This window comes from Mastacembelus armatus, chromosome 13 (genome assembly GCF_900324485.2).
Source record: "Mastacembelus armatus chromosome 13, fMasArm1.2, whole genome shotgun sequence".
Lineage (NCBI taxonomy): Eukaryota > Metazoa > Chordata > Actinopteri > Synbranchiformes > Mastacembelidae > Mastacembelus > Mastacembelus armatus.
The window spans coordinates 430,681-448,461 of record NC_046645.1 but is presented as its reverse complement, the minus strand read 5'-3'; positions in this window follow the sequence as shown (position 1 = coordinate 448,461).

Genomic DNA, 17,781 nt, shown 5'->3' with positions numbered 1-17,781 from the left:
AAGGAAAGGCCTCAGTGTGGCCGCGGTCATGCAGCTCCCAACGCCACAGAAAAAATCAAAGGCAGCATTACAGCACTACAGGGCATAATGCAGTTAGATCCTCACAAGCACAGTGTTCACAGTGTGTGTGTGTGTGTGTGTGTGTGTGTGTGTGTGATGTCAGGAGTGTCAGAGTCCGACAGTAGTTCTAAATCTCAGTGTTTGACATGAGCTCTGAGACTCCATCGCTCCTCCCTTTCTCCCCTCACGTCTCTTTTATCTGGGGTCGGACACTTGCTTCAATGAAAAGAGACGAGGATGGAGAAAAGGAAAGAAACAGAACATTAAGAAAGGTTAAGAGATATTACAAGGGGAAAGGAGAGCAAAGCAGAGAGGGAGGAAGGGGAGACAGGGGAGAATGACAGATGGGCCCAGAGAAGAGAGGGCTGCTGGGTTCAGCACTGCGGCAGTGCTGAGCATATGACAGCTTTACAGTGGGCTCCGTGTGCGCTCGTACACGTGTATCCTGGCTTTTCTATACAAGCGTGTTTGTGTCAGGCTGTGTGTGTGCGCGTCGCTGTGTACGTCCTGGCTCGACCTTTTGTGCGTATATTGGGACGTGTGCGTCGGCGTGTTCGTGCACACGCTCATGTTCGTGCCTTGGCGTGGCTCCAGTGTTTACCTAGGGCATTTTCTGTGTTGAACGTAGCCAGAGGGACCGTTCTTCCACCTGTTATCCTTTCATTCTTCTCCCTTCCCTCTCCAGCTCCTGTCATCCATCTCTATATTGACTTAACTACTGATAAATCAGGGCCTGTGTGTGTGTGTGTGTGTGTGTGTGTGTGTGTGTGTGTGTGTGTGTTTGTGTGGGAGTTGCATGTTTGCTTTAGCTGCGGCACATGTTGTCTTAGCGCTCAGGGAGGATTTCTCACCCATCTTAAATGCATTGAAATTTGTTTACACGTGTTGCTGTGCTCATTTGTTCAGTGCGTCTTTCCGACACATCAGCTCTCTCGGTGCAGTAAGTGAAGGATTGTGGAACTAGGTCACGCTCTGACAAACATTACACAATAAAATACAGTGTGTGTGCACAGTTTTTCTTCTTCATGCTTCTTTTTCTGTTCTGCTCCAGATGAAACCCCTGTTCTGCCACTCCCTCCGCCTCAGCATGCAGTCGTTCCAGCTCCCTCTGATCGCCACCCCCCCCCCTGCCAGTCCTAATTTCTCCACTTCCTGCGTCTTTGGCTGTGATGTCTGGAGCTGAGGTGAGAGGTCACGAGGACCAGGTGTGCTGAATCTGGCGTCGGTTGTTCCGGCTGCTTCGCCACCTTTGTCTTTCCCGCTGTTAATCTGGTGCGGCCTAAGCACATTTTGTTCTATTGTTCTCTCCATGAATTACGTGTCATGCTAAGCTGCTTTGTCTGGTCACCGTGATTTTATGAAATGACTTGCAGCATGTTTCCGATTAGCAGCGTTTTGCAGATAACAGGCAGCACAAACAGCAGATTTAGAGATATGATATAAGATATGACTTTTCTAAAAGGCAGACTTCACAAAGTTTATAAGATGTAACAAATAGTTTTATTAATTGTTAATAAAACATTCAAGGTGTCATAGATTCGTTTGAACAAGTCATGATCTTATGCCTGTTGTCGGTTTCCAGGTCTAAATTTAAAAAAAAAGTCAATTCTCATTCCACACTGATCATTTTTAAATTATTGAAAACTTGTAGCTCCAAACTAAACCAGCAGGCCTGCAGTTATAAATGTTAGTAAATCATCGAAAGGTGTTTAGTTTCTCATAAACCATCAATTCAAGGTCAAATGTTACATAAGTGCCATGTGTTTTTCCATGTAAATAGTGCCCTTCTCCTGCCCTTGAGTCTCTGTAGAACTATTGTCCTTTGGTTATTTAGTTATTATTTTGGTGTTTGGTTCTTTATGCTAGAATGGCTCATTATTTTTAATATGCAGGTCTATATCTAGACTTCTGAGCTTTACTCTCTATTTTAAGGGACCTGTTCTACAACTGTAGCCTGTGACTGACTAGTATTACACATTTTATGAATAGCCCTGCTTGAATAAAGGTAAGAAGATTATGAACTGTGATAATCTACTCAATAAAAGAACAGGCATCACGTCTAGAGATAGAGTTTCCCATCCTTTGTGAACATATCTTCAGTCCTGGCTAGTTTTCTGTACCTGAACCTTGTCACATAAAAGTAGCAGAGCCATGGGCTTGCTGTAACAGATGTCGGTGATGGTTTTTATTGCTGTAAGGTCAAAAATGTGCCTCCAGTTCAGAATGGACCAGGGAAAGGAGACAGAAGCTGGTGGAGGAGCCCCAGTGATGCGATTCACCTAGAAATGGAAGACATGAGATCGCGGCTGTCACGCACCATCGATCACGAGTCAAGGGTGACGTTTACTTTCAAAAGCATGCGTCGCACAGTAGGGCTCAGCTCGTATGCATGAAGGACACACACATTAATAAACACACTTGTTTTCAGGACAGCATTAATCCACAACTGGTTTAAGAAACAGGACCAGACATTTATGGTCTCTGACATCTCCTTAAACTGCTAAAGGTGGATCCCATTAGGCCACAGGTTGTAATGGGAGGCCAAGCAGTCAAGCCAGGCAGAGATTTAACAATGGCTGTGGGAACACTGGGAAAACATTAGACCAGTGTCAGCTGATTTAATATTACATGTGAGCTGGGCATGTTTTGCTGATGGATGGGAGGCTTTACAGACTTTTAGGGAAGGTCAGTGACTCCAGTAGAAGGAGGTGGAGGAAGAGGAGGAGACAGAACCTGAGAAGGATGAATACAGACATAAAGATGAGAGAACTAAATAGAAAGGAACAGAGACACTCAACAAGACATTTGGGACAGAAGAGAGAAGGCTGCATGTGCAAACTTGTGGCCTGTGACATACCATTTGTCATGAGTCAGGAACAACAGAGGGGGAGAAACTGTGGAAACCACAATGTGATCTCTTTTTTCCTTCAGTCACTCCGGGCTGTTATCTTGGTTCTCCACCCTCTGGTTGCAGTTTCTCTGTTTAGACTTACTGTGTGTGCATGTGTGTACTTGTGTGGCTATAAAATCTGAGCACCAGTTTGAGTTTTACACCATGGCAGTGATGACATTTGCCACCTTCAAAGGGATGTTTGAGAGTAAAGACGTGGCCTTAGGGTTCGGATTATTGGTATAGTTTAAAGCTAGCATTAGGACAATGGTGGGTTTAGGCCTTTGGGTGTGTTCATCTGCAGATGTGTTTATTTTCTGTAGATGTGCCTATTGTAGCATATATAAATCTGGAAGCTTTTATTTCGCTTCACCATAAATATATTGTGACATATTTGCATGAGTGTGTTTGTGTGTGTGTTGCTGAACCCAGGTCTGTGTCCCAAAGCACATGCTGAACAGTTTGTAAATGCCAGGGCAGGCTGAGCCTAAGAGCAAGCAGGTCACACAGGGGAGAGGAGAGAAATGATTCTTCTGCATGATGTTTCCGAACACTTCCTCCTGCTTCCCTCTCTGGCCACATTCAGCCCAATTTGGGAGCTGCTGAAACATCTTTTTCCTCCTAAAAAAAAACTCATGCTCTCGGTCTTGTATCAGCATCATCCTCTAACTCTGCAATCTTCAACTCCCAACAACGTTCGCTCCCATGTTCCACTTAACCCATCACAATTAATCCAGGAAGTCCCACCGAAATAAAGGATCTACCCTGCTGCAGCAGCCAATTGTCACTCTCCTGACGAACCCACTCACCTGGTTGGCTAGATTGCAATCAGCTGGGGTTGATTGAAAGGCAAGGACACAAAAGGACAAAGACAAAATCACTTAGGCAGCCTATTAGGCCGGGAATGGGGTGCCCATTCACAACAATACAGTAGGCACTGATAATCTGTTGATGATAAGGAGGAGGAGAAAAGTCTGCAAGCCTCAAGGGGTCTGTCAGGTAGTGTGTGCGTGTGTGTGTGTGTAAAGCTGTAGTGCTGTGTTATTAATATGCATTTGTAGGCAAGGACATTATGGCCATAAAGATTTGAATATTTGCAGCTTCTGTAATCACTGCTGGATCCTTGGTATCACTGAATTAATCACAGAAAAATAGTTTCCTCTTTTCACTTTACCATTTATCTGAATCTGTGTGAATAACTGAAGTCATGCATTATAACACTATTTACTTCTGGTATGGATATTTTTCTATTACTCAGAATTTCAAATACAGACGTCACATACCTTATATTTATGAAATCTAATCTCAAATAAACCTGGTCAGTTGAGCAACCACTGATCAAATTCATGTCAGATTAAAAAACAGGGTTGCTCATTTCCGTTGGTTGAAACATTGTTTAGTATTGTCTCAGATATTTGGTCTGAACTTTATCTCTCACATTTTGTCTAAATGTTTTTTTGGGGCTTGACTTGAAATAACCTAAACTTATAGATCTTAATTAAACGTACTGAAAAACAGCATTTAAGTATAGTTTTTAAATAATGGGAACTTGAATTTATGTTTGTGAACCCTAAAAAAATCAAACCAGTCCCATGTAAGGTGTGTTTATATAATATTAATATTTAATTATAATATTAATTTTTAATATTAATTAGGTAATTAGTACTATTAATTATTTCATTTATGTTGTGATGTGTTAGAATTGCTGCCCGTGTTATGTTCAGAAGCAGCATTTTTAAAATGTAGTTGCATTTAGGGAGATGAGGTGGATGACAGGAGGACAAACTGCAGGAGTTTGCCACCAGAAAAACAAGGTTGACTTGTTCAGTACAGTCGCACCTGTGGTTAGACTCTGGCTGGAAAAACACTGTGGTTGAAGAAAGCCTGTGATTCCAGATAAATGTTAAGTCATGGTTTCTGTGGCACACCAATTGTGGACTAACAAACTAAACTAGATGGTGTGGGCTTTTTTCATGCGCTCTATGTATGTGGTGTACTATATTACTCATTCTTGGTCCTATTCTTGTTAAGCAGTCGCCCTCATCATTTTATGTTTTTGGGGACTCAACCATAAACAAACTTGGTTCAGGGTTAGTTTAAGGTTGGGTTAGGTGAAGATTAGTCTAACATTAGGGTCCATCTTAGGTTTTGCCAAGTAGTGTTTATGGTAAAGGTAAATTACTGTTAATTAACGTTCTCTCAAGCAGTGGAAACGAATGTGTTTGTGTGTAAATGCGCATTGTGTGATTATGTGCTCACACTCTTCCTAAGACTCTAATAGTGGACTTGGCCCATACAGTTTAGCCAAAGCCTCACTGAGCTTAAAGCTTAGAAGGCCTGAGTAGAAATCCTATAGAGGATTACGGTCCACTCCAGAGGACCCTTATTTCAGAATAGAGGCAAAGAATGTTTTACACCGCTAACACCCCTCTAGTCCTATGCTGTACTGTAATACTGTATGTGAGTCAGTGTGTTTTTGTTTGTGTGAGGAAAAGAGGAGGGGACAGTCAGTGGCTCAAGAATCTCTGGGCACATCAACAGTCAGGAGGAGGTCGACTGGCTCTGCTAACAGATGGATTGATGTAGGGATCAGAGGGTCGTGGGTGTGTGTGTGTGTGTGGAAGATAAGATGTGTGTTTTGGGGAGGTATCCTGTTGCCATTACCAAATGTTTGGCAACAGATTTTTATTTAAAGATCACAAAAATACTCAATATTTGTTTGTTTGGGAATCAGTCTAAGTTGCTATATCACTATTGCAGTGAATTTGAGTTTAACAACACACACATATGTTTATCCAGTTTTCTAGTGCGGACTGTTGATGTTTCAGGCTGATGTAAAGAGACAGCCCATGAGTTGAAGGAGGAGGCATGTTTTTTACTGCCAAAGGTACAATAGTGTGTGACATTCACATATGCCATTTGAGGCACTGATTTGTGTTTTGGGATTTGCCTTTTGTGAGAGGTTAAATACACCTCTGTCTAATGATGCTTTCATGTTGTCTGTCTCTTCGTTTCCCTCCCTGGCTCAGCCTCCATTCCTCTCCTGTCTAATAAAGAGAACAGAAGAATATGCATCAGACATCAAACGACATCAAAGCCCACATAGTGTTTACCTCTGATGCTTTCTCTCCTTCGTGCTCTTACTCTCCTTTTTAGTTTTTTTTTTTTTTTTTTTTTTGCATTACCTGTCTGCAGACGCCGTTTGATGTGAAATATCAGCAGGGTACGTATCTGTCAGTTTGCATATGTACACTGAGGCATTGTCCCGCATGAGCAGGAGAGTCACTCATCGCAAGTAGAGTCTCCACACCAACATTATATAAGTGTTATCATCAAACAGGGACAGAGGGTTTTTACTGTGGACTAGTCAACCTGTGTGCAAGCTCCATCGAATTTAAAAGATAAAGACGTCTGAAACTGTTTCATCTGCATTATGTGTGTTAATGGGTGGGGTTATGAATTTATCACCTGTGATAAATCATCTTTCTACCCTCTGCCAACATTGCCTCAGGATATCGTACAATTTTTAACATGGCATTTAGTGAACGGCTTATTATTGCTTTCAAGTACGATTAAAACTTAATACTTGAATGTTCCTATTCAATGTGAATTAGTTTGATGAGCTAAATCCAAAACACAAAATCTTTATAAAACATTTTCTTATGTGATTCAGTTTTGTTGGATAAATAGGGGTATATTTAAAACCTGCTAACTACCACCCCCTTTTTGTGCACAAGCCCCAAAAATACATATGCAAATTAAACTTGCTGTTGCACATTTTAAAGATTATATTGATAACCTTGGTAGTGATAAAATGGATTGAGTCACACCTGTGGACCAATACAGGTCCAGGTTTTGTCACAAAGGAGCTAAAATAAACTTTGTGCCGTGTTTTTGTCAGATTATGTCCATGCGGACCTTATTGTGCCATTTGAGCTTCCGTCTCTGCTCCTTTCGCGTCACCACCGTTGTCAGGGCAACGCTCCTGTCAGAACGCGGGGAATTTACACCCCCTCCCCTTTGCAACGTCTAAACTGCGTCACATCGTTGGAAACGTTATTTCATTGGCTACAACTTGAGTCAGTCATGACTAACAAACTACGATTGGCTGATTTTACTGTCATTAGACGTTGTTCTACGCGGTGGGCGGGTTTTGCCGGTGAGTCGTGGCTCCCATTGGTTTTCGTACTGACTGAGGGGCCAACCCCCGACAGACATGTTTGGTTATGGGTTTATTTTGATCACACGAGTCTGCAGAACGTAAATTTACCGTGTGTTTTGTCGGTTTGTGGTAAATAAACGACGAAAACAACCGGGGAACAAACTGAAGTAACTTTTTAATGAGGACTAGAACGTGGTTTTATGGCTTTAACTGAAGGATAATGCGTCTTTTGGACCAAAACCTGTTTGCTGGACACCTGAGGTTTGAAGCCATGTGGGGATCTCTGCACGTCAGCAAAGGTAAGAATTAGCCTCTTGTTGTGTTTGTACTGTTGCTGAACGTTTAGAAATGTTGTTGTGATACTTCACTCCTACATTGTTGTTTTGTTGATTGTTTACACCATTTGAATCGTGAGGCTTTCTGTTTTTTTTGATATATAGTTTGTCGGACTTTATGTAAATTAGACGGTCGATATTTGGAAATACATTCAGAAATACAATTTCCGGCCCACAGACGGGTCTTAACAGGTAAAAGTCTCTCAGGCTTCGTATCTATGAGACCAGAAAACACCAACACGGTGTTTACGGAGGTATGAGCTAGATGCTAATGGGCATCTGGGGCCTGTATAATGTGTAACGTCTCCAGCTGACTCCAGAATGTGAAATGGGAATCTCACTTGGTCATAAACTAAAGTCCTGGACTGCATGACAGTTTGATGGTACTAGCTGGTGCTACTCTAAATGAACAGTTTAGGGATCGCCTATTAAATTTCATTTAAAACAATTCACTAAAAGCCCAAAATGTCAAGCTTGGCTGGTACTAGAGGAAATGTCAGGCAGTCATCAGTTTGATTTGCTCTATGGGCATTGTAGTCACAAAACCTCATGGCAATGAATCCGGGGGTTGAGATCATTGATTCTCAACTATTTCATCACCAATCAATTAACTTTTGATTTTTAAGTGTCCCCATGTCTTGATTGTTTTAGCACTAATTTACCTAATTAACAGAAAATGTAGATTGATAGATACTTTATTATTTTAGCAGTTTTATCATTAATCGTTCAGTAGGGACTGAAATGTTTGACACTAGCTGTGTTTTCAGATATGGAGGCTGTTTACTGCATGTGGCCGTCAGTGGATAGAAATGTGTGGGCATGGACAGCTTTGGCTGACAGATGACTGATTTTTGAGGAGTGTTTGGGTTCAAAGACCATTGAGGGTGTTTTCAGGAGTTTGGCACTGGCAAAGGTGTGTGTGTGTAGGTGTGATTGTGTGTGTGTGTAGGTGTGATTGTGTGTGTGTGTAGGTGTGATTGTGTGTGAGACTGATGAAGTGAGGTCTCCTGTGCTCCTCCAAGGTCCTGTAACTCAGAGTTTTCATCAATCACTCCCTCCCCTTCCTCCCTTTCCTGTCCTCTCACGCCTTTAATTTTCTCATCCTGCTTCTGCCACATTCTTCAGTCAAACCAGCTGTCTTTTTTTTTTGTTTTATTTTATTTTATTTATTTTTTTGTGTAGTTGTTGCTTTTCCCTATACGCCCTCTAAAACCAGATAGAGGGCGTATATCTTCATCTTTCTTTTAATTTTGTAAGGTTATTCCTTTCTCTTTCTCTCTCTAACTTTCCATTCCTGTCTTCCATCATACATGTCCTCAACCTATCCTTTAGCACTAGGGGAATCCTATTCTGGCCTATTGTAGTGCTCTGTACACAGCCATGATTTATGACTGCTTTTAACAGCAGGTATGTTAGCAGTTAAAGTTGCTTGTCAGGAACAAATCCCTACTCACATCTCTTCATTTCCTTGTAGGCTTTTAACAGACCCCAACTGTCACCACTAATGACCCTGTTTTTTCAAGAACAATCCAAATAACAGTTCGTAATACATAAACCCCACCTGCATGTAAAATTAGTTACTGATTCATTTATGGGACTTGTTCGGGCCACTTTGTGACTTTTCCATATGTTGCCTTGTTTGTAAAGTTCCTGTGAGCTGTGTTGTAAAGTTTTTATTTTTATTGACAGCAGTGCTGGTATTGCTCTCTTATAGACATATGCTATGTGATATATGAGAAACAGCCAGAGACAGGCGCCTGTTTTTTTTTATATATATATATATATATATATATATAGCTGAAAGATGCCTGTTGCTTGTTATGGCTCTGTGAAGCTGATATAGTGAGGCAATCACGCATAAATTCTGACTTCTGGGTGTGTGCAAATAGATGCCATTTTGAAATCAGCCTTTTCCTGCATGTTCTTGCTTAACTTTGCATTTCCACATTTACTGTTTGAACAGGCCACAAACACAAATCCCACCCCCTACACTTAACAAAACACAAATTAGTTTTTCCCAAACCCTCAGCATGAAGTAACTACTGAGCATTAGTGAGAAAAGTTGTCCTGCTGAGTTTCCTCCCCAGCCAGGAATAAAATGCCAGCAGGGGAGGTTGAAAGACCTTCAGTGTAACGTTAGAACCAGCACTGGGGCTAGAACTGTTTTTTATTTGCATCCCTGAGTGAAGTACAAGACGAGAAAGAGGATGGGAAAGGAAGGGGGAAAAGGGAAGGATGAGGAGGAAGAGTTGTTTTGAAGGATGTTGTTTGGAGGGAAAGAGATGTAAGGATATGGAGTTATTCTCCAGAGGGGTTGGCTAGCTTTGAGGCATCCAGGGCTCTTGAAGTGCTGACAAACATGTGCTTCATAGCACATTTAGCTGTATGTTGATGTAAGTCAAACAGCATGAACAGACTTCCTAACAGGTGGGGAGAGATGGGGAAAGGTGCTGCTCATATAAAGACTGAGATTTGTTTTAATACAAAGTTTCAAAACTGTGTCTCTATGTGCATGTGCAAACATCCTGTATGTTATGTCTATGTGCATTCAGTTGATAAACCTTCCCCATGTGTTTTGAAATGTGCACAGAACCCATGTTCACACTGCAGGCTTTCATGTTCACTTCCACATGCTGCTTGTATCCAATTCTGAAAACTATTTAGCTGCAGTTCATATCCCATTTCAGTGCAAGCCTGCAGTGCAGAGAAGAGCTGGGTGTGCAATAATAACCTAAGACTTTACCTCTGTTCTTAGGCTGCTGCTTTTGTTAGTGTCCAGCACATTTCAGTGCACAACGAGACTTAGAAATTGAGTTAATGTGCTTGGCATTCTTCCCTTATAAACAAAATAACCAACTTTTTTTATGGCCACACTGATAAAACATCATCTCTGTTTCATATATATGGAAAGAAAATCAACCATCCAGTGTTGGATAGAATCAGAATAACTGGGAAATCAAGTTTCAAGTGTTAAATGTTTTAAGTCTTTTTTTTGTGATGATCATTTTCTTGCTTAATCAATTAATAATTTGTCTAAAATGTCAGAATGACATGCCAATGACATTTTTAGACTATATGTTCTATATGATCTATATGATCTTAGATCTGGATGTCAAAGTCAGAGGGAGGAAAAATGTGATTAAAGGTTAATCAGTTCACTAACAATCTATTCAGCACACAGTGAACACAGTGTCATTGGTGTGTGTGTGTGTGTGTGTGTGTGTGTGTGTGTGTGTGTGTGTGTGTCTCTGTCTCTACATGAGTGTGTGAGCGTGTGTGACCCCTCATGTGTGGTCAGTATCTGATTTGCAGTGTCACCTGAGCTGCTGTTGTTCCTGCCCACATGTCCTGAGGCTTCAGGTGTATGGGGCCATTCACTGCCTGTCAATCACTGTGTCAATAGCTGCCACTCACCTCACTCTGGCCCTTGACTATCTTTACCTTTCCTCACCTTTCCTCACCTTTCTTTACCTTTTAACAGGCCCCCTTTTGTTTCAGCCTATTATCTTCTCTGATTACTGTTGTTTTTCAATTTCATGGCCATTTCTCATCTATAATCAATTTCCACAACATGCCCATTACTTATTACTGTTGGTCTCAGTTGCGATTGTCTTGAAATTCAATAATCATTTTCATTCTTTTGTGCTTGGTAATTGAGGCAGTGAAGTGTGTGAGTATGTTTTTCTTTTTGGTCTAGTTGAGTCTTTCTCTCATTCTCTTTTTTCTTTTCCTTGCTAATAGTGGCCCAACTCTGCATGATTTGAGCTTGGTAGTCCACAGAACACCACATTGATTACACTTGATAAATACACAACAAAGATAATACACACACAGAAATACTCACACATACAGTCCAATCACACCAGAAATGAAATAGATGCAAACACACACAAGGACACACTGTCTTTGTCTTCCTCACTGGCATTTAATTAAAAGCCACAACTCCCAAAAGTGAAAAAACACACAGGCATCCCCAGTGTTTACAATGCAATGAATTACATTTCCATGCTGAAAGCACAACACTAATAAATCACACTTATCACATTTAATGTGGGATCCAGTGACAAAATATGACAACTTTTTATGCTAGGGTTTCATTTCCTAATGGTTTAGGCCTCACCTCCCTCATTCGTTCCTTTTTTTCCCTCCTTGTCAAGTTCTATCACTGTCCTCATCTGTCCTGGCTCCTTTCTCCTGCCCGTACCTCCTGAATTTCTTGCCAATGTTACTTCTTCTTCTTTTCCTTTCTCCTTTGTCCTCAGTTTTCTTCCGTTCTTTCTCTCGCACCCCCAACACTTCCCTATTTTCCCCTCATTGGGAATAGAAGGTAATTTAGAGCGATGTAGGTTAATGACAGCGGAGACTTGCGTCGGCCACAGTGGCCTGGTGTCTGGGAACACGCCTGGAATCCAGACTAGGACATCTGACATTCTCTTCCTCATACTGTACGTACTGATGAGCTCCAAACAACTCCAACCTGACATTATCCCTGTTGGAAGTCAGATTAACCTAGAATATTAGCAATTTGACTCAAGGTTGTGTGAGTTCATACAGGCTATAACACTTTCCCACAGGCTTAAAATATTCATACTTTCTCTATAGGTGACTCCAGCTCAAACCCATCTCAGCGGGCTTGTCAAGACTACCCGGCCCATCTGTCAGTATACTATGCAAGCAGGCATTAATCAGACAGCTCTTGACCATAACAGACCCCTCTCAGCCACCCCAAACATCCTTCAGTTCTCACACAGTTGTTTGTCAATGTTCGGCTCGCTCTGCAGAGACGACACAAAACCCTCCTTTGTCTAATTGGCTCTTTAAGACGCCCTGGCGATTAAAAATGTCCCTGGTGGCAGCAGAGGAGGCAGTAGCTAAAGCATCTCCCGCTGAGCTGTGACAGACTACTGTTTACCAAAACTCTCCCTCTGTTCTTCCCCCCTCCGTTATCTTTGCTTTCTTTCCCTGTGATTCTCCCACACAAAGGGAGGCTGCTCAAAGTAAGGGGGAAGCCCTAAGGCAAACAGAGGCCCAGGCAGCAGGACAGAGGGCCATTGATGGCCAGTGTATTGACAGGGATGCTGAAAGACACCTCCAATGGACGGCAAGAAAGAGAGACAGCGAGAAAGGAAATGGAGAAAAAAGACGAGCTGCATGAGCATCAATTCATTCAACCAAAGAGACAGAACTGCAGTTACTATTTTGATGCCACCAAAATGTCTGAACACATTTACATAGGGACCAAGTCTCTGGGAACAAAGTGATGATCAGTTTAGGGGAATATTAGGGATAAATTTAGCTTTGCAAAGCCACCCTAAGTCTGCCAAGCTCAGCTTCCTCTGCAAGATATCTGGGGGAAAAAAGACAACCCGTCTACCGAGAACAGACTGAGCATAGAAACACATAAGCCACGTAATCCACGAAGTATTGGGAGCAATTTAGATGGTGCTATGTTATTTTCCTAAAGTCTGAATTCAGGGGAACAACTATTAGTTACAGACACAGAACTGTATAGAATAATCACAATGACATATCTAATAAAATTTATTCTGAGTATGGATTAGGTGGCACAGTGGCAGGAACTTGTATCGGTGAGAAAATCAAAGATGGTACAATCTAAAAAGTCGCTTTTGGTAATCGAGTTTAAAGACTTTGAAGATGCTTCTACCACTGTACATTGGATTATCGTACCAGCAGGATGTTATCGATGGTCATGATGAATTTGCAGTGTGCAGGAGAAGTTACACTATTGTCCTGTGTTACGCAGCCTCACCAGGTGGCCAGGATTGCACTGGTGTAGCAACTGGCACAGTGAAAATGATAAAATACAATCAAAGAAGGTGGATTTGGCCAATAGCTCCATGAGTTTGAAGACATCAAATTGCAAACACATTGCACAGTAGTTTATAATACACTGTGACAGGATATTACTCAGTGGCCTATTTCATAAAATTTGCAAAATGCAAGCTGCCACTTGAAATATGAGATCAGTTTCTTTCACATAAATCTTGACACATTAATCAAAATAAATGGTAGGATGGGAGCAATGTAGGATTTTGTTTGAAAGTTTGAATGTCTTTTTTTGCCAAATGACCCTGTGTTTGTCTGTTAAAGTTTTCTTGATTGGGGTTTATGAAATCGGACAATATTCCCGCAGACACTGCCAGGATTTTTAACTTTGTACATCTAAAGAAAAAACAGTCACAATCCACTTTTATGTCTATCAAATCAAATGTACTTTAAAAGACTCTCATGTTGACATGTCAAAGAAGGAGACTTGTCTTGTGAGTTAATGCTGAGTCCTATATGAGTGGTCAGTGGACATGTTAGCACAGATATCTCTCCTTTATATCACAATACATTCAATTGCACTGACGCTCTGGTTAAACAGTGACAAGGGGACATTCCCATTCTGAGCTGGGTTGGAAAGCAGCACGGTGATCTTTAGAAACATTTGGCCACATTTATCTGTAGTTTGATAGTTTTCACACAGTGGATATCTGCTATTTCACTGCTTTTTGCCTGAGGCAAATTTGAGGCTTATTATCTGTTCAGCAATTAGCAGACAATCTGCTCATTATCAAGCCAATTATCCAGCACTAATAGCATGCTTAATCAATCTCATTTTATCAATTATTACCGTTTAAGGAGGTGAGTGCCAGATAATGATGCAGTAATTTGAAGTCAGAAAGAGTTGGACAGATAAGAACTAAGTTCTCTAGACTGTGAAGATGCTGTGTGTTCTCTGCTCAAATGTGTTTCAGTGACTGTTTATTGCAATGGAGCGTTGGGCTGCATCTTTCTGTAATATTTCATGTGAATGTGTGTGCACTTTAAAAATCTGTGTGTCTGCATGTCTATGTAAAGTTGAGTGTGTCGAGCCTGTGAAGTGGCAGGAATGTGTGAGGTGGTGTGTGTTGCCCTTGTGGCGGCAGCTGCTGTGAGTGCGACATTGTTCTCTGGAGATAAGAGGACTGGGCCGCAGTCACAACTGTAAGACTTATCAAAGGGGACCACGCACCATTACACAGCTATTCTGATAGCCTCAAACACACCATTACACACAGACACACACTCGAACTCAAACACAGCGTATAGATTCACACAGCCCATATGGATGCATGCTTCAGTTGAATGGCTTGAGCATGTACAAAATCAATATGCATACACACACCATATGGAAGCATGTATGACCAGATACAAGTGTCTGCACACGCAAACTGAGACACACACACACACACATGCACATCTCATAAAAATACACTCAGTAATAACAGACACCCTGTTCTCCTGTTCAAAACAGTAATTTTTACAATAACCCCCTTGTGCAAGTAACCGTTGTGTTTTCCTCACACAAACACACACTAAGTACTGACTCACTCTCACACACACACACACACACACACACACACACACACACACACAGTGTTTCTTTGCCACTGCCCATGGATCCCCAGGCGGGATGCCCTGAAGGGGGCACAGAGGACAGGGTATCATTTTCAGAGCAGACCCACTGGCCCGTATAGTCCATGCCCCACAGGGCAGGGTATGTGTGTGTGATGATGAGGGGAAGAGGGTGGGGTTGAGGGGCATTAATTACCTGTGTGCTTCGCCTGCTGTGGGAGGCACAAAGGTCGCCCCCGCCGAGGGGCTAATTATTAGGAAAAGAGCTTTTTAATTTACCGCTGTCTGCTGCCATTCCAGGGAGGAAGAGAACCATGTCATTCAGCACCACCGCATGTGCATGTGTCTGTCAGGGCTAAGCACTAAGATGGCACACCCAGCACGCACAGGTGGCCCTCGATTTGACCCTTTGACCTCTGAGGACATAGACAGTTTATCAGGAGCCCTATTGTTTCTGTGATGCCCACAATTGTCAATTTCCTGACGTGGAGTGGCAGTCGACCAAGAAACAGAAGCTGCGGGGAGGTCAGATGAGGAAATACCTGGGAGGAAGGAATAGGTGGAAAGACATTAAAGAGAGATATCCATTCAATGTTGGGAAGCAATTCATTACTTAGCAGCTTGTTACAACAATGTGAAATGTTCCTGTGCATTCAGTGGAACAACAGTGGCACAATGTGTGTGGGAGAGTGTGTGGAGGCAGTTACACAAACGCATCTCTCTTCAAAGCTGGATAAATACCATGTTTGTGTTGTTACAGTACCTGGTTCCTGGCTAGATAGATTTTGTTCAAGCTGCAGGTTTGTGAGCCCTTCAGCTTCACTGTGAGGACCCCCGGAGAGCTGCAAGCATTCACCCTGGTTAACATTAACATAGTGGTCTTAAATGTCTACAAACTGGATTGTACTTTTCAAACAATTATTGGTAACCTGGCTTCGTTTCTCCCAGGTTTTTTTTCATTGTCAAACCTGTAGTCTTCAGTCCCATCACTGAATCTAGTAACATCACTTGAAGCAGTTTAACAGATGGAACCACAGGAGACATTGATTTAATTTCATTTGTTTCTGAGTTTTGGGGCCAGAGCTGCAAATCTCCTCTCACCTGTATTTTTTCACTACAGCCTAAAGGTCAGAGTTAGACTATTATAGAGATGTTGGTGTAGACTAGTCCAGCTACTGCCATGTCTGTGAGACCTTAAAACCAGTTATAAACACTGGTGCACAGTGTAGGAAGGCTAAAGCAACCCTGATCCAATCAGACTGTTTATATATATGTATATAATCTTAATGAAAAGCTTGAATAACCTTTAGTTAGGGTTAGTGTTATTCTTCCTGTTTGAAAGATTCTTGGCCTATATGACTGAAAGTTACACAGCAAAATAAAACCATTCGTTAATTGATGTATTATTTCATGGATACGTAAAGGAAATCGCAGTAACATCAGAAACAGTCTAAACTCATTAACGTAATTTTTTAAAATCACACTTGAATCTAACAGAATATACATATATTTCTCTGCGTGAGTACAGCACATAGCTATTTCGTTTTGTATTATTTGAATGATCATTGTTTTACCATCCCTTTCCTTATTAAAATGTAAATTGTGGGAGTCTGTTCACTCCGGGAGAGTTAATCCATCTGAGCATAATCAGAGAGGATGAGGAGCAACGTTGGAGATGGAGCAGATTCAGTTTTGGATCATTTTGTTGCAGCTTGACATTTAGAGGCAAAGTCATTTTTCATCTCTGAAATTAATGTAAATACAGAAATTGAAATACCAGTGTGCTGTTCTCCTTTTCCTGGGGAATGTACTGATGTTACTGCAATGCAATGCTACGTCCGTTACCTCTCAGCATTGGTGCTGTTACACACACATTTGTGTCACATTCCCTTTGACACCTCAACTCACCCCATCCCACCCCATTTCTTTGCCAGTCTTTTAACATGCAGCACCACAGCTGCTTCGCACAGCAGGCGGGGGGGGGGATCTGTGGATTTTTCAATCAGCGCCAGCTCTCTGAGCTTCTCCTCTGTTTGAGATATTCTGTCAGGTTGCTCCCTCCCAGCTCTGCCTTCCTGCAGTCTGTCAGATCCTGCTCCGTCTGTCTCCCCTGCATCGTCTGTAAATGAGTGAACCCGACCGCTCACCCGCACCCCAACTTTCAATGCAGCCCCTGGCTCGAAACCCAGCATGGGGTCCAAATTTTCTGACACACAATGATCTCTCAATTTGAGGGGAAGTAATCCATTTAGCTTGTGCATGCGGCATCCATTTTGCTGCCTTTAGCACATGTCCCCCACCCCTCCCTGCCGCCTGCCCTTGTTGCAGTGTCTCATGATTTTGCAGCCGTGGCTTTAAGAGGGCTGATCAGCACACGGCTGGTTTAGTCTTTTCAGGCAGGTCATTTTATGTTACATGCTCCAACTTCTGCTGGATCGGATTGTTATTCCTGGAATGTGTATAATCGGCTCCAAATATTCCAACGAGGGGTTTTTGTAGTATGATCACAGCACATAGTTATTTGCTTTCTGGACGTCTCTGTTCGTCTTTTTGTGTTGTTTTAGACATTTCTATTCTTTTTGTTTCATTAGATCAATGACCAATCATCTTCCGACACATATAATCATACTGTTACGTTACGTTTATTGTTAAGCCATTCACAATACGTTTGTGGTGATGTTTAAGTCCATTACCTAAGTCTTAAGTGCAGTTAACCACTTTATTAAAGCTTTTACATTTGCTAACTGAAACTTCCTGTGAGAGAGTATTCTCACAGTAAGTGATTAATTTCTTGTTGTGAAGAAAAAGACTTTATTGGTTTGCAGTGACATCCAATTAAACAGAAGAAAGAAATGAAAAACAAAATGTACCAGCAACAAACACTGTAAATCTTTTTGCCTTGGACAAGTTTCATTCCCAATAACAAACAAATG